General features: G+C 42.2%; 1 long non-coding RNA gene across 1 annotated transcript; it reads right to left on the minus strand.

Moving 5' to 3' along the window:
- Positions 1 to 9,370: 9,370 nt before the first annotated feature.
- LOC125284911 lies at positions 9,371 to 13,391 on the minus strand. Its single transcript, XR_007191964.1, has 3 exons — positions 12,807 to 13,391; positions 12,272 to 12,364; positions 9,371 to 10,918 (listed from the first exon to the last, which is right to left on the minus strand). It is a non-coding gene; the product is annotated as an uncharacterized LOC125284911 (long non-coding RNA).
- Between the last annotated feature and the right edge of the window lie 8,681 nt (positions 13,392 to 22,072).

Below are 22,072 nucleotides of genomic sequence, written 5' to 3' on the forward strand. Positions count from 1 at the left end.
GAATGTGTAGTGTGTTTGTGTGTGTCTGTGTGTGCATCTAATGGCTTTAGGCTTATGTCCATCTAAACGTCTCTGTGTGTCAGAGAGAGTGACAGACAGTGTCAGGGCTGTGTGCATACCAAAGTGCAGATCCCCAACAAAGCTTCCAGCAGGTAGATCCTAATCTCATCTCAGGGTGTTTTGACACTTGGGGGAAACCACCCCAGTGAAACCACCCCGTCTCGGCACGGTTCGCTTTGAAGTCCGCGGCACGGTTCTTTTGACCACAAATCTCCCTGGGTTCTCTTTTACATTTTGTACTGTAGGCTAGCCTATTTTGGCCTACTTGACTTGCCATTGCCAAAAGAGACATTTTGTGCCATTGCCACATTCTACCGAGGCACCATTGAGAGCATCCTCTCCAGCTGTATCGCTGTGTGTGTCATGAGCTCTCTCTCTGCCCGGTAACACGCGCTGATTGAAGTCTGATGACCTCCACCTGTTCCTGCTCTGCTCTGCCTCACCCTCGTTTACCTACCAGCTGCACTGCATTCACCACTCATCATGCCCTGTATATAAAGCCTTGCTTTTCAGTCCACACTTGTCAGATCGTCTGCAACCAGCACCAGTTACCTGCCTGTTTTGGAAAACGCCTCTGACTCTTTGCCTGTGATCCCGGACCTGCTCGACTACTTCTGTGTTCTCCAGCCCCGGTAATCTTGACCTGCCTTCCGTCCCTCTTCTACGAATACCGCCTAGTCCTTGACCCTTAACCCCCAACCCTTAAATAAACTTTTGAACGTGACGCTTTTGTGGTCCTCGTCCTGTTTGGTGTCTGACAGTGTGGGGCGGAAGCTGCACTGAATACAACAGGAAAGCCCTGCAGCGCATAGTGAACACAGCTGGAAGGATTATTGGTGCTTCACTCCCCTCCCTGAAGGACATTTACACCACCCACCTCACCCGCAAGGCGACCAAAATTGTGAGTGATGCAAGTCACCCCGCTCACAATCTGTTTGATCTACTGCCCTCTGGGAAGAGGTACAGAAGCCTGCGCTCCCGACTCTGAGACTCACCAACAGCTTCATACACCAAGCTGTAAGGATGCTGAACTCTCTCCCTCCTCTCCCCCCTCCACCCTCAGCTACATAACATCCTGGACATTGGACCAAAATGGCCGCCTGCACTACTCCACTTGCACACTTGCACACTTTACAACTTGGTGTTGTTGTCCTGAAAACACAACACTTCTGCTGCTCTTACATAACTTGCACCACTATGCCACTTTCTTTCTAACTTAGGTCAAACAGAACTACCCAAGCCTTTTATTGGCCTGACTTTGCACTAGTATTTTACTGACCGTCTCTGCACAATTTCAACCAAATTTTGCTGCTCTTATTTTTTCATTATTATATGTGACCTCTTATTTATTTACTTTTTTGTTTACTTGAATGTTATGTTTGTCTGTGGACCTAAATTGGTAAAATATGTCTTGTCTTCACCGTGGGATAGTGAGAAACGTAATTTCGATCTCTTTGTATGTCTGGAACATGTGAAGAAATTGACAATAAAGCTGACTTTGACTTTGAAGAGAAGGTATGTTGTTTATTATTACAGTGCATGAAAATGCACTGTACTGTTCTTCCTAGTCATCATCTTACAGTGCATGAAAATGCACTGTACTGTTCTTCCTAGGCTTTTTCTTCTAATGCATTTAATGCAGCTTCAACCGTTTAACATAGAAACTTCCTTCAAACTGTGTTACGTAGGTCTTACTTAGGACATGTGGGCTTTGTATTTTTCATCTTTGTAACTTTTATACTTTTTAAACTATTAATTAAAAACTATTCAAAATTTCCCCATAGACTTAACATTGGGCTGATGACATCACAATAGAGCCGTTGAGCAATTAGAATCCTATGCCAGGTGGCCAGGCCACCAGCAGCAACTGCCAGTCTCAGGCTTTAAGCATACAAACTGGCTCTCTTAAGACTACACATCCTGTTCAACTGCCTCTGCCAAAAGCTCTTTCAAAATAATTCACTGTTAAACAATTTAACCCTTTAAACTACTGAACTTTTTAACTGTTCAGCCATTGTAACTCACTTCTCATCAACTATGACTCCTACCCACTGTAGCTAGTTAGCATTGTTAGCATAGTTAACATGTCAGCATAGTTAACGTTGTTAACATTTTTAGCAAAACTGTTAGAAAACATTAGCTAAGTTAGCTAAGTAGCATGGTTAGCATAGTTAACATGTTAGCATAGTTAAAATTTTTAGCAAAACTGCTAGAAAACATTAGCTAAGTAGCATGGTTAGCATAGTTAACATTGTTAGCATTTTTAGCGAAACTGCTAGAAAACATTAGCTAAGTCAGCTAAGTAGCGTGGTTACAATTGTTAGCATAGTTAAATTTTTTAGCAAAACTGCTAGAAAACGTTAGCTAAATAGCATGGTTAACATAGTTAGCATAGTTAAAATTGTTAGCATAACTCTAGCAAACATTAGAGCCATTGCAAATTTCAGTTATCTTCAAATATCTACCTATACACAGCCATTAAACTATTTGAATATCAACATTCATTGAACTTTCAGTCTATCAACAACTTTTAAACTATCTACATTCAACTTTTAAACAGTCTACTTTTAAACTATCAACTTTTATTAAGCTATGCAACCACCATGTCTATCCTAGCATCACCCTAGTAACCATCTCTGTATTATCTATTTTAACTATACATGATATTTTACATCAGAACTTTTGCATTTTCATGCACTGAAAATTCCTTGGAATTGCATTTCTAGTTATTATTATTATATTCTAACGCAGCTAATGCAGCTTCAACCGTTTAACATAGAAACTTCATTTAAACTATGTTACGTAGGTCTTACTTACTTAGGACATGGGTGCTTTGTACATTTCATCTTTGTAACTTTTATACTTTATAAACTATTAATTAAAAACTATTGAAAATGTCCCCATAGACTTAACATTGGCCCTTATTACATCACAGCAATTAGAATCTTGTGCCAGGTGGCCAGGCCACCTGCATCAACTGTCAGTTTCTCAGGCTTTAAGCATACAGCCTCATTCTCTTAAGACTACACATCCTGTTCAACTGTTTCCTCTGTCCACAACTGTTTCAAAATAAAAGTCTTCACTACAATAATTCCCTATTAAATAATTTAACTTTGCTAGGGTGCATCAGAGTGCACCAGAAAGAGATCCGAGTCCTCTTTCAAATGAACTCACAATGTGAATACAAAATGAACTGAGTCCCTTTTGTTGTGGTCCACTTTCTGGTTCTATTTTAATGGACTGAGTTGGGTTCTTTTTAAAGGGACTATATGTGAAAACATCCTCAATCTCATTGCTCCGAATCCTGGAAAGCATGTGCTGCTGAGGATACATGCACACACACACACACACAGGGCATGGACCGGGAGAATCCAGTTAAGCTGCAGAGCAACAAAATGCAGCCAGTATAGTGTAATCATGTCATATCGGTGTAAACCATTTGTCTGTGCATGTCTTTGTGTGTAAAGGTTTGTGTGCACATGTATTTTTGTGTCTATCTGTATCTTTTCACAACAAACATACACAGCAAGAGCCATCCAGTTTCTATGACAAGGTCTTGGAATACATCCTCGTATTGCATTGTAGAAAATATTTTGATTAACAAAACTCTTCGGTAACACTTTATAATAACTACACACAATTCACCATTTATTAAGCCTTTGTTACTTATTAGTTAATGGTTTGTTCATCATTAGTAATTTCTAATTTATCATCAGTAAAGCATTTGTTCACACAGTTATAAATAGTTTGTTCATAGTAAATAAGCCTATACCTAAAATATGTTTATACATTATTGTTAATACTTAATCAATGATGCAATAATATGTTTTTGATGAAGTAATATTTCCATTATTTAACAGTCGTTACATACACATGTACTAATGATTAGTTAGGGTGAGGATACATATTTTATAAACCACTTCCTAATACTATAATTAATAATTAACTCAGGAGTTACATTTGAAAATGTGTTGCAAGGCATAGAAAGTCCTCACTTTAGATAAGCTCACAAAATATCATTAACTAACCACTTGTAATCCCTGAGTTAATCATGAATTAAAGTATTAGGAAGTGGTTTATAAAATATGTATCATCACCCTAACTAATCATTAGTGCATGTGTATATTGCATAATATATTAAGTATTAACAATAATTCATAAACATATTTTAGATGCTTATTTACTATGAACAAACCATGTATAACTGTGCGTACAAATACTTTATTTATGAGAATTAACATAGGAACAATGGTTTACAAATGATGAACAAAGCATTTTGTAATAGTTTGCAACTGGTTTATAAAACATCATAAAATGATGTCATTATAAGTGGTTGTTTCATTACTTATTAAGTATCATCATGTACTTACAAACATGTTTTTTGGATAGGCTTATTTACTATGAACAAACCATTTATAATTGTGTGAACAAATTCTTTACTGATGATAAATTATGTATGAACAAGAAATTACTAATGATGAACAAACCATTAACTAATAAGTAACAAAGGCTTAATAAATGATGAATTGCGTGTAGTTATTATAAAGTGTTACCACGGGCTGCCACTGATTTCCATTTCATTAGGTCAATTGTGGTTGCGTACACCCATGTTTCAACTGCCATTACAGTTTAGTCTTATTTTGCATTTATAGGTTTTAATCTGAGGAAGATGATATCAGTGAAATGTGAAGAGTTTTGTTTACTCCAGGCCTCACCTAGTCAAGGAGTCACATAGAAATGAGTCTCAGGTATGGTGGGTAATTGCGCCATGGGAATCTTGTGACACGACTGCTTGCATCTGCAGGTGTGTTTCAGCCTCTGTGGTGGCGGGAGTGTCGTGCTAGACGCTTCCCTGCGCCTCACCCTGACGGTGGAGGCAGTGGAGGTGGAGCGGAGTGACATCCTCCGTGTAGGAAAATCCCTGCGTTCAGAACCTAATGGAGGCACGAGGGACATGCTGGCTCAATGGCAAATCCAAGTAATCTCTGATTCAAGCTGGGAACCCATTTCTGCCACACTGAATGATGAAAGGTGCGCTGCTGCTCCGCCAGCACCCTCCTATAGACACACACACACACACACACACACATATACACACGCAAGCACGCAACATCTTTTCCCACACATCCCTGCCCTTATCAGTCCTCAGGAAGGCGGCCTGTTTTTCTTCCTCGCCATCTCTCTCTCTCCCTTTCTCTCTCTCTCATACTCAGTCTTTCTCTCACTCTATTAGTAGGGTGTGGTGGGAAGTGTTATACTTTTGTAAAGTGTTATACTTTTATAACATTTTAAACTAGATTTACCGCATAGCGGTACAAAATATGACCGCCGCTCAGTCCTATACATCCGTTCCGCGAACATAAATCACACTAATCAATTTGTATCCATCTTCTACTCCACCTCCCACTCTTGAAACTTTTGTGTATGCTTGTTTGCATGCCTGTGTGTGTGCGGGCCGCACAGCAAGTAGCCTACTGGCGCTGCAAAGGTGAATAGATTTGTAGCACTAGCCAAAAAATGTGTAGCATTGTTATAAAACCTTTAAAATCTCTAAACAATGGGACCCACTGTACAGTAGCTTAGCTGAAGGTCTGTGGCTAAAGCAGCCATAATGAAAGTGTTATCATTGTTTGGATACTTCACACACACACACGTGCTTTTTAATCGCATAGACTACAACTAAGCTGGAATCAAAGCACACCGATTCACCACCTCTCACACCCTAAACACGCACTTCAAACAAACAAACAAGCGTCTCAGTCTCACGCATACAGCCCTGCCCTGGATACATCTCTCAAAGTGCGCTCTAAAACATTTGGTTTAAATGGAGATGTAGATCATCACGGGTGCATTAAAGCAACACCAAAGAGTTTTTTGTACCTTAAAATAATGTTTCTAAAATCATTTCAGTGGTTCATCAACTCATAACAGGGTGAACGGCACTTTCTGCATTCGCTTCGCAGCCCTCTATTGCCGGTTCGGGTAGCGGATCTGTAGTTCGATGGAATGAGACATAAGAAACTAAAGTTTGACTTGCATCTGATGTCGCAATACATTATACTTTCATAAAATCATGCAACATGTTCTATCTTGTGTGTGGACATTGTTATTTGCAAAGCCGGTGCTGGATAAACAAATGGTGCATGTGACAGAGGAAAAGTTCTTTGGTGTTGCTTTAATAAATCTACATTGTGACGAGTTGACACAAATTATTCACTTTGACGAATTTATGTAGTCTAGTCAATTACGTCGTCTCAGCCCTAGTTAGTTTACTTTGAGCCATGCTCTTCCTTAACGTTACTTGAACACCTTTGAAAATAGAGGATTGAGGTAGCTGTGTTTGGGAATGAACGTGAATGAGACTTTTTGTGGTCTTAATGCAACACTTTACAAAGCACTGACAGGGCCACCAAGGACTGTGAGCGAATCAACAGCAGAAAAACCTATTTAGTAAGCAGAAATGTCCCAGCCTGTTTAAGATGCTTCATAGACAGGTTGGTAGGCCTATATTTTCCATTAGAAAACCATCACGTTAGCGAACGCGTTGTGGCTAACTGTGTGCTGTGTCCTGTATGCTAGTGTCAGAAAAGAATGAGACAGTCGAAAGATACAATTACAGCGCTGATATAAATTTGCTTGCTAACCGCATTTATGGTTTTCTACAAATACACAAATAGCCTAATCAAATTGGCCTCCATCACTCAACCAATGCTAACGGTAGGCATAACATTATTTTACCTAGGTCGTAGGCTATTGATAGGCCTATACGCAACTTGTATAAGATTAACGTACCTGCAGTAAAAACCAAGCATGTCTGATAAACATTCTCAGATTTATTTCGGCTTCAAGAAGAAATGGGAATTACATTTCATGTGAAAATCATCCTACCCTTATTAGATGTTCTCTGCGGTAAACTACAGTGTTTACCTAGGAAGCGTCTATCGTCTTTCCAACCCACTTTGGATTAACTTCCAACAAAATTACGTCTCACTGCAACGATGCGCCATCTGGTGGACAAACGACTACGTAACGCCAATACTGGAAATGCAGCCAAATAATGATGAATATTTGTTTTTCCTTTAATCCTACTGAATTTGTAATTATGTATCGGCCGCTCTAATTGCCGATAACGATAGTATGTACGTGCCTGTGTGTGTGTGCGTGTGTATATGTGTGCACCACCATCTACAGGCCAATGAGTGTACAGTCACAAATGTACACTTACCATCGGGGCAGCCGTGGCCCACTGGTTAGCACTCTGGACTTGTAACCGGAGGGTTGCCGGTTCGAGCCCCGACCAGTGGGCCGCGGCTGAAGTGCCCATGAGCAAGGCACCTAACCCTTCACTGCTCCCCGAGCGCCGCCGTAGAAGCAGGCAGCTCACTGCGCCGGGATTAGTGTGTGCTTCACCTCACGCTGTGTGTTCACTGTGTGCTGTTTGTGTTTCACTAATTCACCGATTGGGTTAAATGCAGAGACCAAATGTCCCTCATGGGATCAAAAAAGTATTTATACTTATACATAACTTAATTTTTTTAGACCCCCCATAAATTAAATTTTATGAAACGTGGCATACCCCCAGAGAATGCCAGGTTAATCATACACATAAAATGTGGTACAGTTCTGAACATCTTAACTGAAGAGAGGGGCGATTAAAGCAGAATGATATTGCATTTTCATTTTTTACCGGTGGGGTGCATATCACAAATAAGTGATTATGGCCTAGGTTGATGTGGGCCCTTGAGACCAACTTACCATAAAATATTCTTCATCCTCAGTGCCACGGTTCAGGCAGTTATTTAGGAAAAACTGCATTTTTTCGGTTTCGGGGGGCCCAGCGCGGAGGGTGGGGGGGGGGAGTGGCCTCCGGGGACAAAACAAAATTTTTCCGTAAAAATCTAGTGGGGCTACATACCCACCAAATTTCATGTGTCCCGGTGTTTCGGTGTCCCGAGTATCGTTGACCAAAAATTCAGGAAGTAGATGACGGGAAAAAAAAAAAAAAAAAAAAAATCCCTATATGCATGGGCGGATTATGAACTTTCGGGCCCCTGGGCCAAGATGTATTAAGGGCCCCCCACTAATTGTCGTATATGTGGGAGGGGGGGGGAGGTTTTGGGGGTCCTCCTCCAGAAAATGTTTAATTTGTTTGATGTGATTTCCTGTTTTCTGGTGCATTTTGGGGATGGCTAATACTAAATTCAATCAGATTCATAGCATACATCATGATCTGTTGATATTGAGGCAATGATTCCATGCAAAGGCTTGGGCTTCAGGGCCCCCTGAGCCTGGGCCCGGTAGGCCCATGCAGTAATCCATCCCTGCCTATATGACCGCTTCGGGAGCTTCGCTAGCGGCAGTCATAATAACAAGTTTAACTAATACTATTAGCTATTCTACCAGAATTCTCCTAATGTGCCCTCTGTATTCCAATGTCTCTGTGTCACTCTGTGTCTCACTGTGGCTAGGCAAAGCCTGCCTGGCCTTGCAGCAGCGGAGATAAAGTGTAAGTATATATACTCTTTTGATCTTGTGAGGGAAATTTGGTCTCTGCATTTATCCCAATCCGTGAATTAGTGAAACACATTCAGCACACAGGTGAGGTGAAGCACACACTAATCCCTGCGCAGTGAGCTGCCTGCAACAACAGCGGCGCTCGGGGAGCAGTGAGGGGTTAGGTGCCTTGCTCAAGGGCACTTCAGCCGTGCCTACTGGTCGGGGTTCGAACCGGCAACCCTCCGGTTACAAGTCCGAAGCGCTAACCAGTAGGCCACGGCTGCCCCCCAATAATGATGTCATCAGAGGCGGGCTCTACTCAAAGCCAGCAAGAGAGCAGACTGAATGGTATGTAACCCATGACCCATGACCTGTGATCACTGTATAAACCCCCTGAACTTTGTGTAAATCTCTGAACTTGTGTTACAGTGAAAAGTTTGTACCCTTGGCAGCAACAGTGCTGAAAGATAAGACCAAACAATGATCCTTTCATAAGCCACCTGTGGGTTCAAAGTTGCCAAATGTTCGGGAGTGCGATCGTGCGATCCACTCAGCCTGGCGCTATGTAGTCATTAAAGGAATTTTGCACGGAACTCTGCCTTTCTTTTTGGGATAAGCACTTATAATGGTGTATTTTTGTGTACAAGATGTTTGGACTTAATTTCTGGCCCAAATCTCAATTATCTGATGTGACAACTGCCAACAACTGGCTATAATGATTAGATTACTGTAAAATAATTTTACGGTCATGTGATGGATATGAATCTAGCCCCAAAAAAAACATAAGCAGACACATTTGTTTCTTTAGCCAGGTTTAATGCTACTGTTGCAATCAGGAAAACATAGCCTGAAGCTAAGCACAAATCGAGGAACACAGGACATTCAAAGGGAGGATTTGTTGTTTTGCAGCATTAAGTGTCTGTACCCAAAATAACACCTTAAAAAAAAAAAACGTTGTACATGTTAGTTTGGTACTTGGTATGCCAAACGTAGCTGATTTCAAACCTGAACATTTCCCAAGAGTTTTCCAAAAGACACTGACCTTCGCAAGTACAAGGTAAAAGTAGGCTATTTAAACATCAGTCAGAGAAGCAGACTCGTTTTCTTTGACACTGGTCACATTGGCGTCATATCAGTTGTTATATTGGAGCTTCGCTCATGTTAATAAGTCATTCAGTGAGGGGGAATTTGTGATGTCTTAGATATTTTTGTTGCTTGCTGCTCATTTCTAAAAAAGATTATTTGTAGAATCTGCAAGTCTCACTTTAAATAAAAAAGAGAAGCGCTATTTAAACTGTAACCCCATGTCTCATTAGGTGTAGGCCTATAAATCACTGTTGCTGTTGTAGTGTGGGCATTTTTCTTTTGAGTGGTGTGGAATTGTTTTTGACTCTTTATGCTGGACTGGTTAGCTACCCCTGATATAGTGGTAACTCATAGATATCGTATAGGTACAAGTATTTGGGCCATTTACTGTACACCTGTCGCCTTGCAATTTACTCTTCCCAAAGTCTGGTATGTTGCTTCATATGGATCCAAGTAAAAGCATTTTGTGTGTGTGTGTGTGTTCTCTCTCTTTCTGTGTGTGGTTGGGTTTGTGTCTGCATGCTAGATAAAGAGCAGCCCAGGGTAAATGAGACTGCTGCTAACTTGATTATTTACTACTTTTCCATGCTGTCATTCTGATCTTTATCTTGGTGTAATCACATTTTCTTGCCATTACTGGCACAAGTGGACCCAACATATACAACATGCTTTGGATAAAGTTATTGAAAACGTCTAAATGTAACATATCATTCAAGCAAAATAGTACCACAAAGTGTTATTAAAGGTATATAAAAATTGGTAACTTGTCCCTAAGCCCATGGTAAAAGTGTTCACAGGGTTGTGCATTTGTTTTAGATTGTAATTTTGTTTTATGACTTATCATTTTGTGATTGTACATTGTAAATTTGCAGCCGCAAACGTAAATTTGTTTTGCACATCCCGGCCACCGTACAAATGAGTACCAGGGCATGACTTTACTTCAGGGTACACAACAGTGGTAAGTAATGATGAACTCCAATTTAACAAATTGCTTAGTGAAGTTATGTTATGTAAGCATTAACAAATGACTATCAGGATGTGACTTTACTTCATGGTATACAAAAGTGGTAAGTAATGATGAACTCTAATTGAGCAAATGCTTATTACTAGTGACATTATGTTAAGTAAACATGAACAAATGAGTAACAGTACCTGACTTTACTTCGGTTTACACAAAAGCGGTGAGAAAAGATGATTTTATGATTCATCATGTGTTTACACACAGGCCTCTGCATTGCAACATCAGGGGAAGAGCCTACCGGGGTCTCTAAGGTGCCTGAGGAGATTTAATCATTGCACACAGTACTGTCTCCCAGCTGGCAAACAGTAGGCCTATATGATGAAATCTGAATAACATTGAATTGGCAATGGAATAAGTGAGGTATTCACCTAAAGTAACATTGACATAATCACTAGTTCATTATTAATTCATCATGTGTTCAGTATGTAAACATTAGGAATTATGAGTTAGTTTACTGCTTGTACCTTATGAATTCACCATAAGTTCCATATACACATAATTTATAACAAAGGAAAATACACTGATAACACCTACGAAATAAGACTCTATTAATGAGTAAAAGCAAATTTGTTAATCGTTAATTAAAGGAACCATATGTAAGATTGTGGCCAAAACTGGTATTGCAATCACTTTCAAAATACTGAAGAGCGGTGTATCCTCTCCCCCCCGCCCCCGACTCGAGGTTGCCAACCCGGATGGCGAAACACTACTGACTTCGTGATTAGTAGATAGGTGGAGGGTGGCGCATCAGGCCAAAACACAACATGACATGACAAAACACAACATCAACATCAGTTGAGGGCTGCAACTTCACTTTTTAAATGACAATATCCTGGCCGGACTACTGTTGTCAGTGATATAAGTATTTGAAATTAACATGATTTCTTCATGTCTAGTGAAATATCAGGGCCATTTTATGATTAATTGAAATATTTTTCTTACATACGGCCTTTAATGTTGAAAACATACTTAATGATGAATTAAGTGTTTGTTAAAGCTTAACTAATGCTAAATAGTAACCCATTATTGTAAAGTGTTACCTAAAAATGCATAAATGACCTATAGCCTGGATGCCAGCCGAACTTAGCCCTGCCCACAAAATTTGAGGTCGGGAAGTTCGGTCTGGACTTTTCCGTTGTGGAGCAAGTATGCCAGAACCAGAGTTGTTCCGGAGTCACGGTTCGGACCAGAACTCCTGACCTGTTTTGTTCAGAGCTGAAAATGGAACTGTGTTGACGGAGGACATATGTAAGTTGCTAGTGACAAAATTATGTCTTTGTAAGTGACATTTAAAAAGTGTTTCATTCTTCCCGGTTCTTCCTAACAAAAAAGCTGTTACTAAAAGGTAGATATTTAGATTTCGCTATCACATCTGTTGTACAAGATATTGACAGTGCAATAACCAGAAAACAATGTTAAGGCATTTGAGGAGAAGGCATTTGTGGAGAAGAAAAACCCCTGTATCAGTTGAAACACGCAGCGTAATCATATCCCAGTGGAGCAATATCAGACTCGATTTCTGACTAGAATTGAGTATGACGACATCAGGCTATAAATGACCCAGACATACAGTAGCAACAGAATGTGAAGACGTAATGCCAAAAACACCTGTTTCGTGTTGTCCAGATCTGAAGTTAACATGCAAACCAGCTAGCGCCAGGCCGGCCCTCTTGTAATACCACGTTGTTCCACATGTGGCCCCTGTATCAAATACAAGTCGATGAAAGCATGCTGTGAGGCTGTGTTGACAACTCGAAGCATACCAAATTAGTTGCATTTAATGTGAGCAGCCTTGGTTTTTGTGTGCAGGAAAATAACCTTGGATTAGTGTGGAGAGTGGAGTGTGTGTTTGTTTGTTTGTTTAAGTGTGTGTTTTTGGCAGGGAGAGAGAAAGACAGATTTGTTGACAGTCCCCAGTTCATCAATACTACAAATCACACCCAGTAATAGAGAGAAATGTACTGAGAATAACATGGTAACTCAATTTCCCCAGTTGCAGGGCATCTGCACAGGGTGTGTGTGTGTGTGTGTGTGTGTGTGTGTGTGGGGGGTTCTGGGGATCTGTATGTTTCTCTGAAAGAGTATGCATGTGTGTGTGTGTGTGTGTGTGTGTGTGTATGTGTGGGCATGCTCTGTGCCTCACAGTAATCTTGATAAGAGAGCAGGCGAATCCTCAATGACACCTTGGCTGTGCGCAAGCAGGGGCCTGATTTCCACTGATGAAATGTGGAGCGCCAGCAGAGCTGCCGCGGCGGGGAGACTGTGGCGGCCACACATCCACCCTGTCTGAGTCACCATCACCGTAAACAGCCGTGACTGCTGCTGAGCCCGCCTGCCGACGTTATCGGGGGTTAGAGAGACATCCATTACACACACACACACACACACATTCACAGTGACACAGACTTGCACACGTGCACACATTCAGAAATTGGCACCAATCTGCCTCCACCGCCGACCCGCTGGAATCATTCTGCTTGGATGTTGGGAAATCTTGGGAGAAGAGGAAAAAGCAAGTTGTGACCTAAAACCAGAGCAGGATGTGGTGACAGTAATACTAACCCTGCATATCAGACTCTTTGGACCTTGCTAATGTCCTTATCTTCACATTTTTAAATGTGCAGGATGTCCCCTCTGCAGGCAAGGCCCACAAGGTCACTACACTGACTGAATGAATACAGAACTAGATGTACCGCAGAGCGGTACAAAATATGACCGCCGCCCAGTCCAGCACATTTTTTCCACAAAAATAAATCACGCTGAAAGGCCTATATGATTCTAACTGTCTCACTAAATTGCATTATCCACACTCAATTCTCACTGGTATCTGCTAGACAACAAGTACCAAAACATGATTAGTTCATAGATTTCACATGTAAAATGCATTTTATACAACCCCACCCCCATCTTGCCTGTTCATAATTCTGAGAAATTCTTGAATTGTGTGCATGTGTGCGTGTACATGTTTATGTGTGTGGGTGTGTGTGTGTGTGCGTGCTTGTGTGTTTGCCTGCCTATGTGTGTTTGTGCATGTGCATGCATGTGCACATATGTCTACTGTGTGAGTATGTGTCATACGTAGGATTACTGCGAATGTATGTGTGCGCGTGTGTATCTGTTTATGCACATGTGTGCACATGGAATGGGTTAACATGACCCCTGGAGGCAAACATATGGAAAAAATTGGTCATCCTAGGCCCTACGGTTCTCAAGATATTCACAGAAAACTGTGTCTGCCCTACCCTCCTTTCGGGGGGTCCAGTACAGCGGGGCGGCTACAGATCAAAATGAAAAACGATGGTTCCATGCTATCCATGTGGGGTTACATGCCCACCAAGTTTCGTGTACCCCGGTCTTTCAGTGTCCCGGGAATCCTTGTTGGTGTACGGTCACTAAATGTACACATAAATTATTTTATTGTAAGGCCCCCCATGAATTCACAAAACTTGGCATGCATTCGGAGGGTGTCATAATGATCCTACACTTTAAATTTCGTGCAGTTTTGACCATGTCAGCCAGAGATATTGTGATATGAAAACACCTATTGTTTTACTTTTTAATTTTTAACTAGGTGGCGCTATACATGAAATAAGTGGTATTGGGATGGGTTGACATGCCCCCTTAAGACCAACATACAAAAAAAGGTGGACCTCCTAGGCCCTACGGTTCTCGAGATATTCACAGAAAACTGTCTCCGGCCACCTACAGGCCAGTTGGTGTATAGTAACAAAAATTAATTTATTGTGTGGCCCCCCATGAACGGAATTCCACGAAACTTGGCGTGCATTCAGAGGGTGTCATAATGATCCTACACTTCCAATTTCGTGCAGTTTTGACTATGTTAGGTCACAGACACCTGCGATTACAACACCTCATTTTACTTTTTGTGTTTAACTAGGTGGAAGCCATACATGAAATGAGTGGTTATGGAATGGGTTGACATGGCCCCTTGAGATCAACATACAAAAAAAAAAAGGTCCTCCTAAACCTTACGGTTCTCGAGATATTCACAGAAAACTGTGTCTGCCCTACCCTCCTTTCGGGGGGTGCAGTCCAGCGGGGGGGCTACAGATCAAAATGAAAAACGATGGCTCCATGCTATCCATATGGGGTTACATGCCCACCAAGTTTCGTCTACCCCGGTCTTTCAGTGTCCCGGGAATCCTTGACGGAAATTTGGCGAAAAATAAAAAAAAATTTAAAAAATCTGACTAAACCTATATGACCGCCGCTTCGCTGCGCGGCGGTCATAATAATTACATATGTTGCAACTACCCCCTCTTCCCAACACACACACACTGACTCTCTTATCATCCTCTTCATTGTATTGAGTTGTCAGCGCAGCAGCCATAGGGTAAGGCAAAACCTTATGTGCATGATGGTGCTTGTGAGCCTGTCTGTGTATATGTGTTTGTTAGTATGTATCTGTGAGCGGGGCGGACTTACAGCTATACAATAGGGTGTAGAAGTGGCAGCTTCCTGTAATGATATACACATTCATTCCCAGACGGCCGGCGAGGTAATTTCCCGACACTAACAGTAATTGGTTTCCTTCCTTCCTTCCTTCCCACTGCTTTAATGACTACTCTGCTGACAAGGGCATCACACACAGCTGTTAGGGTAAGACTAAATGTATAGATGTGGTGGGGTACGTACAGTGGAAAACACAACTCCATAGGACACAAGGTCACAACATTTCTCAATTCTCACTTTGTGTAGCCTAGCAGCCTAGGACCTGGGGAGAGGGAACTAGCCAAAAGTACCATTGAATTACGCAGTATTGACCATTCACCTCCAACTCCGCCACACTCATGATGCAAGTGGGGAATAGTGATGATGCTGGTGGTGGGGGTGGTGGTGCTGGTCTGGGTGGGCTATTTCTTAGACTCCACAGCCCTCCATTCCAACAGGAACAATCCCAGTTGTATTCATATGAGTAAATAAAACGCAATATGTACACAGCAAGCTCTCTCTCTCTCTTTCTTTCTCTCTCGCTCTCTCTCATACACACAGACACACACACACACACACAAGTACTTGCAGAGCCCATCATCCCACTAGCCAGCTTATTCATAGCTAAAAAAAACACACACAAATAATTCACCTGTCTAAGCCCCTACCCTCACTGCCTGAAGCTAAGGAGTCTCAAACACATGGAGGAAAACCCCAGGTGTTTGGTTTTTTCTACGGGTGCTCTTTGTGTTCGAGCCACATCTGAGGAGCGTCCACGCTTTGATGTACGCAGGCACCACACACAAGCCCCTTTAAACTCCCAGCAGAGTAGACTTTTTGAATTGAGAAACACAAAAAGGAAACTACCTTACTTTTGAAAGCAAACAGGAAGCTAAACCTTTTATGCTGATCAAGGTCTTATAAAGGTCACAAGATAATGGCACATCTTGGCATTCCTGCAGTCATTAAAGTGGCGTGTTGGATGTATGAGAGCCAATGGAAATCAGAAGTCCTATTGGCTATAGATAGTTTGCTCTTCCTCTTCAGTTCATTGATCTGGTACGTGCTGAAGGCTACCTGCATGTGTGCTGCCTGTTTTCAAGCTGATGCAATCCATGTGCCACACTGTGTTTTTCCTTTAACTCTATACTCAGTCTGAGCCATGTGATCTGGGTTTTGATTAAGTCTATGCATTTTTTTGAAGGACCAGTCTAATTAATTCACCACGCACAATCAATTCACATCTATAGACATCTGTAAGAGGTAAGCAGTCTTTCTACTATAATGTTGAACCCAGTGAGGAGTGTGCAGTCTAATAGAGACTATGGCACATGCCAGGGGGTCTTCCACAAACAAGAGAGGCCCTTCATTGCCCCAGTCTGGCCCACAGCTGATCCATTATAAGAAGAAGAGAGAGGAAATTGTCTCCCTGTGCAATTTGCTGTTTAATTGTTTCGTTATTGTCAATGTCATCTTGAGGTCTCTGCAACCAGGGAACACTTGCACAGAGAGAGAGGGAGAGAGTCTGGTATTTCTTTTAGAAGGAAATTAGTTATAACTTTCCAAAATTGGAGAATCACGTGTATGTCTCTGTGTTTCTGTGTGTGTGTGTGTGTGTCAGGGAGAGTGTCAGAATCTTTTGTATTGCCTACTGAACATTCGAAGCCAAGTTCTTTTTTGTGCAGACAGCAGATCATGGCTTTTGCCAGATGTTTGCTGACAGAATTTGTTTTTGTAGTCCAACATTCAAGCCTTCGAGGTAAAACACTATAAAAGGAATGAAATGAGTTTTGAGCTGCATGAAAATGTTCACAAAGCTGCTTATGACATCAGGATAGATTAAGCACCCTGCACATTTATTGATACCTCTGCTAAAGATGAGTAGAAAGAGGTATAAAAAATCCTCTTGGGTGTTTCATCATTGTTTCGCAATTAAAACAATGAGGAAATATCGAACCTTGAACATATATTTTTTTTATGTTTCTTTTTAGACCCCAAGATGCTACTTGTCTCTGTATCTTATCAACAGCGATACTTAGGCAAGTTAGTAACAGTTCCATTTGATTGACACTTCTTAACCACTGTTGTAGTGTTGGCAATACAAACATACCCGATTTCCTATGCATTCAGAGGTGTGCTGTCTTTCAAATAATGCCAATGCCAAGGGGGTTAAAGAGTAAAGAGTACAGCAATTTACCCTTGGGGTTCAATAAAGTATCTATCTATCTATCTAGCATCTTTGAGAAATTGGGCTTGGGGATTGAAAAGACTAAAAGCAATAGCCTGTGTGTGTGCGTGAGTGTGTACTGTGAGTAGTGATCCATAGTATCCATAGTCAAATTAAGATTCTGTTTCTATTCTACCAGGACAGCGTATGTGGGTATTTCTTCAGGGACAGAAATACAAAATAGTCTACTCGTCATCAAAACAATACATTAGGCTGGAACGGTTCCAAGATTGACACCAGTTCCATTTGCACAATGGCCCATAGAATTCAGTGGACATCTATTTAAATGTTTAAATGGTATATGGGATGGGACATACACATACATGACTAAATTTTATACATCACCCAATTGTGTGTGTGTGTGTTTGTCTGTGTAAGGACATTCATCCGAACAGCATGTTTCTCTTCTGTGTATTCTGTCATCTTCTGTACATGTGACAAAAAATAAACAGAAGGCCCTCAGTCACACTGCCTGCTCAGTCTCTAACCTCAAATCAATTTCAGCTCATTTTCTGAAAAGCCTCTCTCTGTTTGCCATGCTCCCATGGTGAAAATGGCACAGGAAATCTCTGGTGGAGGGAGGGGAGACAGTGGAGAACGATGGTCATGGAAGAAACAAATCAATCGTTTTATGCGTCCAATGTGAGAGTGACATTTTGCCTGTGATTGCGGGGAAGTGTGACAGCAAAGCTGTTGTGGGTTTAGCGAGGGCATGAGACACGTGCCTACTAGACCCTGAGTCCACTCAATCCCCCCTCCCTGCATTCCCCTGGGTGAGCACACATGCCCTCAACACACTGTGGCTGACCTCTCCCACCCTTACCTGTCACCTCCTCTGTAGTGACCAGCAAACTTTTGCCGAGGCTCGCATCAAAACAATGCCTCCGCCCTGCATTACGCTAATTGCTGCCGACGGATTCAGTTCACGCATCGATGGACAGAATAAAGGTTTCCACGGCAAACTGTCAGCAATCTTGACATTGCTTTAAGCGAGTTCACCACTGGCATAGACACAGTAGCATCTACACACAGCCCACTCTACATAGCATCACAGTGATGAACTGTGCTCTGCCACAGAGCCCGTGCTAGTTTGATGCTATCCCTGGCCCGGCTCTGCTTAGTAGGAGAGGGATACAGGAGAGCTTTATTGTCTTTGTTGTTGTTTTTTGTATGTATATACTTATATTACTTTTTCTGCTGTAAGTGCATGTTGTCTGTGATGTCTGTATGCTACTGAGACCTTGAATTTCCCCTTGGGGATCAATAAAGTATCTATATATCTATCTACCTATCTATCTATCTCAGACATTATTATTCATGGACACAATTTCTCAAACATTAAAAAAAAAAAAAAAAAAACAATCATGACAGTGAAGCAATTTTGATAGCAGAAAACAGACCCCGAACATACCGCTGCTGACCACAGATTTTGACAGACATGGATAAACTTGAGAGGAAGAGGAAGACCTGAACAGTGTTCGTCCTATTCAGGTCTCTAAGTGGTTTAACTAAATATTTTAATGAGATAAGATTCCCATGTATGCTTTTATATGTTTCTTGCGCTTTGCTGCACATTGTGATTCCCCCGACAAGGTCTCAGCGCTCACGCTTTCACAGCTGTTTGTGGGAGTGCTTTCATTTCAGATATGTCTGACATGTCCCCCAGATACAATCACTGTCATTCCGGCCTTTTCAAACTGTCTGTCAAAGGCAGTCAGCCCAGCATGCGTCGACAGAGTGGTACATCCACACGTCGGCAAAGGAACAACAACCTGCATAGCCACTGAATTCGTCACTGTCTCACCAGAGCCGCCCGATCGTTTCTCTCTCTGCCTTACTATTGCTTTTCACCTTGACAGTGTGTTATGTAATTAGCACTCATCCCTGCAGTCATGTTTATTTTGTGTCCTTGTAACATTTTGTAAGTGTTGTGTGTGTGTGTAAACTGGCAGGTGAGTCTGTGAAAAAGTGGTGAGTCTACCGTGTGAGCGATCATGTCTCCTATCAGCAGTCCCTCTTACCCAAACTGCAGGAAAAACAAACTCACCAATTACAAAATCATGCTGCTGTTCACCGACTGCCCGCAAGCAAAAAGGATTGGAATCCTTGTATCATTTATGTGACCTATTACCTTCACTAGTCAAATGCTATCTTTAGTAACCGTGGAAAAAAGGCGCTGTAATCTTAGCCTGCTGGTAAATATTTCAAGCGCAAAGCTCTATCTGGACTTCGCCTGGCATGCTCTCAGAAATAGCAGCAAGTCTCATGAACTCTTGCAATATTGAGTGGCAGGTTTAAAAGCACACATACCATATTTTATACACAAAGATGCAGGAAGAGTAGGAGAGAGGCAAGTCTGCTGCCTTATTTCTGATATGTCAGTTGACTCCATGCAGTAAGCGCCTGCTTCAGGCCACCTGATCAAGTTTTAGGCCGAGGGGGGTTGATAGAGTGACAGCTGCTGTGGAGTGATGCACTGATTCATGCCCTCCAGGAAAATGCTTCAGCGCGGTTTTGACACTGGCTTCAGGCCCTGCTCGCGGCGAACAGGAGGCTGTTTACAGGATGCAGAAAGGCTGTACACAGAGAGAATTCCAGGACAGTAGTCCAAAGAAGAATTAAACCAATTTTCTTTAAACCAACAAGTAAACTTCTTCAAAATAAAAAGCTGTACAGGCTGGGCCGTCCTTTTGTGTCTGTTTCGGTCTTGTTTGTTTCTCTCTCAGTTAGTTCATCTTTCCTGTCACGCATGGCCATTTAGTCTGACAGCGGCACGCCATCAGACAGCAGCCCTGTCCCCCCGAGGCGAGGGCTCGGCAGTCCACTGCCAAGGGTCACCGTTAAACACGGATTACAGAAGAAGGAAGCCATGAAAGATTAAAAACGGCCGGCGTCCCCAAGTGCACCCCCTTTTGGCCCTGGTCTCCTCTCCTGTGCCCGTACTCTGCACGCATCATCACCTGTGGTATCCACTGACCACCGCAACGTGAACGGGAAGATAATGCCCACTTTGCATCATCTTTTATTCACGGCCATGCTGCTGTCCTCAATAATTTGGGCTTTTCTTTTTTGAATATAGTCCACAAAAAAAAAAAAAAGAGTTGTGAAGGCCGCTGCTTTGTTAAGGACTGAGAAGTCTCTTATTTTCAGCAGATGAAGTCAAGTTATTTAAGGTGACCTGAGGCTGGCTTCTGAGAATGAATGGAACATGTTACATACCAATGAGCACAAACTGTGAGGAAAACAATGTTTAGCAGTGTTGTCTTGAATCTGTCTTGATCTTTTAACACTAACACACAAACTAATTACAGTTTACAACAGTTTATCAACATTAATTTAATTATACAAACTGCAGAGAATAATAATTGCTCCCACTATTTAGCATTTAGTTTTTGAGGGGCTTAATTACATAGCAAATGAGGCGTTCAGGGCTGGCCAGCCTCGCCTGTGCAAAGGTAGACGTGTTGACATCGGTGACCTTGAGGGTGGATGACCTTCACTAATCTTCAGCCTCTCAAGACGCAACTGGGCTCTTGAATAATTCTCTGGGCACAACGCCTCCAGCCATCGACGTGTGATAATGAACATGAATCTCTTGCCTAGGATTTTAATGAGCTTGCCATTACCCACATCTGGGAGCTGGACTAAGTACATACAATCTTAAGCAAGTTGGGAAGGTCTCATATCCATATCTAATGGCAATACACACAGATATGCACATACACGCACACACACACATCTATACTTTTTAATGACACAATTTCTCTGCTGCAAATAGATTAAGCCCGGCGTTGGCAGTTCAAATGGCCCTGGCCATGTGAAGGCTGTGGATTTCTTATGACTTTGCAATTTTCCAGCAAGAGGGTGTGGGAAGGATGCAAAAGCTCCTCCTCTGGATCGACTGAGCTGAAAATTGGAGTGACTGTTACAGACATCAGTTTGTGCTGCCCGGTGCCCTGTTGCAGAGGGGGAGGACACAGCAGGTATCACTCTCTGTCTACCTGTGCCAGTGCTGGCTCTTGACTGCAATACAAAATAACACCAAATGGAAGACAACCAACACAATGTCCTTTGAACTGGTTATCAGTCCAGGCCCGGATGACATTTCTGGGAGCCCAAATTACAGCTCAAGCCAGACCGGGGTAGACAAGACAAGGAGACAGCACCCCAGAAGCTGCTCTGTGTGACTGGTGACCACAGTGACGCCCAGTCAGCAGTGGGCAGAGCAAGAGCTAAATGGGAGCGATTGAGCACACTTAATGAATACCCGCGAGACAGGAAGCTGTCAGTTTCCCCATTTGCTCTTAATTGGAAGAGTTAATTGCTGAATTGATTATATCTCAATTCTCATGTGAGGGGATGTATTAGATGGACAGAGGACAGGCCCTATAATTGACCTTGGACCAGATGAATCAATGGTGTGCACTTTTATTTGCAAAAAAGTGTATACGTGGCATCTATCCCAGGATTGACCTAGATGTGGTAGACAGACAGTAACCATCGGCCCTGATCCAACCAGGTAGCCGGGAGAAAGCTACCCAAGTGACCTAGGTAGGAGTAACACAAGGGAAGGGCATTCGCCACAGAAATGGAAGAGGACGCCTCAAGAGGCCACACATGTCCCACACGTGTCACACATTGCACACAATTCTTTATTTCGTCGTATGCCATGTTTTCTGCTGGTATAAACACAGACGTGTTTACTGGGTACAGACAGGAGACAACGCAGG

Source organism: Alosa alosa, chromosome 1 (assembly GCF_017589495.1).
Source record: "Alosa alosa isolate M-15738 ecotype Scorff River chromosome 1, AALO_Geno_1.1, whole genome shotgun sequence".
In the NCBI taxonomy this organism is placed as follows: domain Eukaryota; kingdom Metazoa; phylum Chordata; class Actinopteri; order Clupeiformes; family Clupeidae; genus Alosa; species Alosa alosa.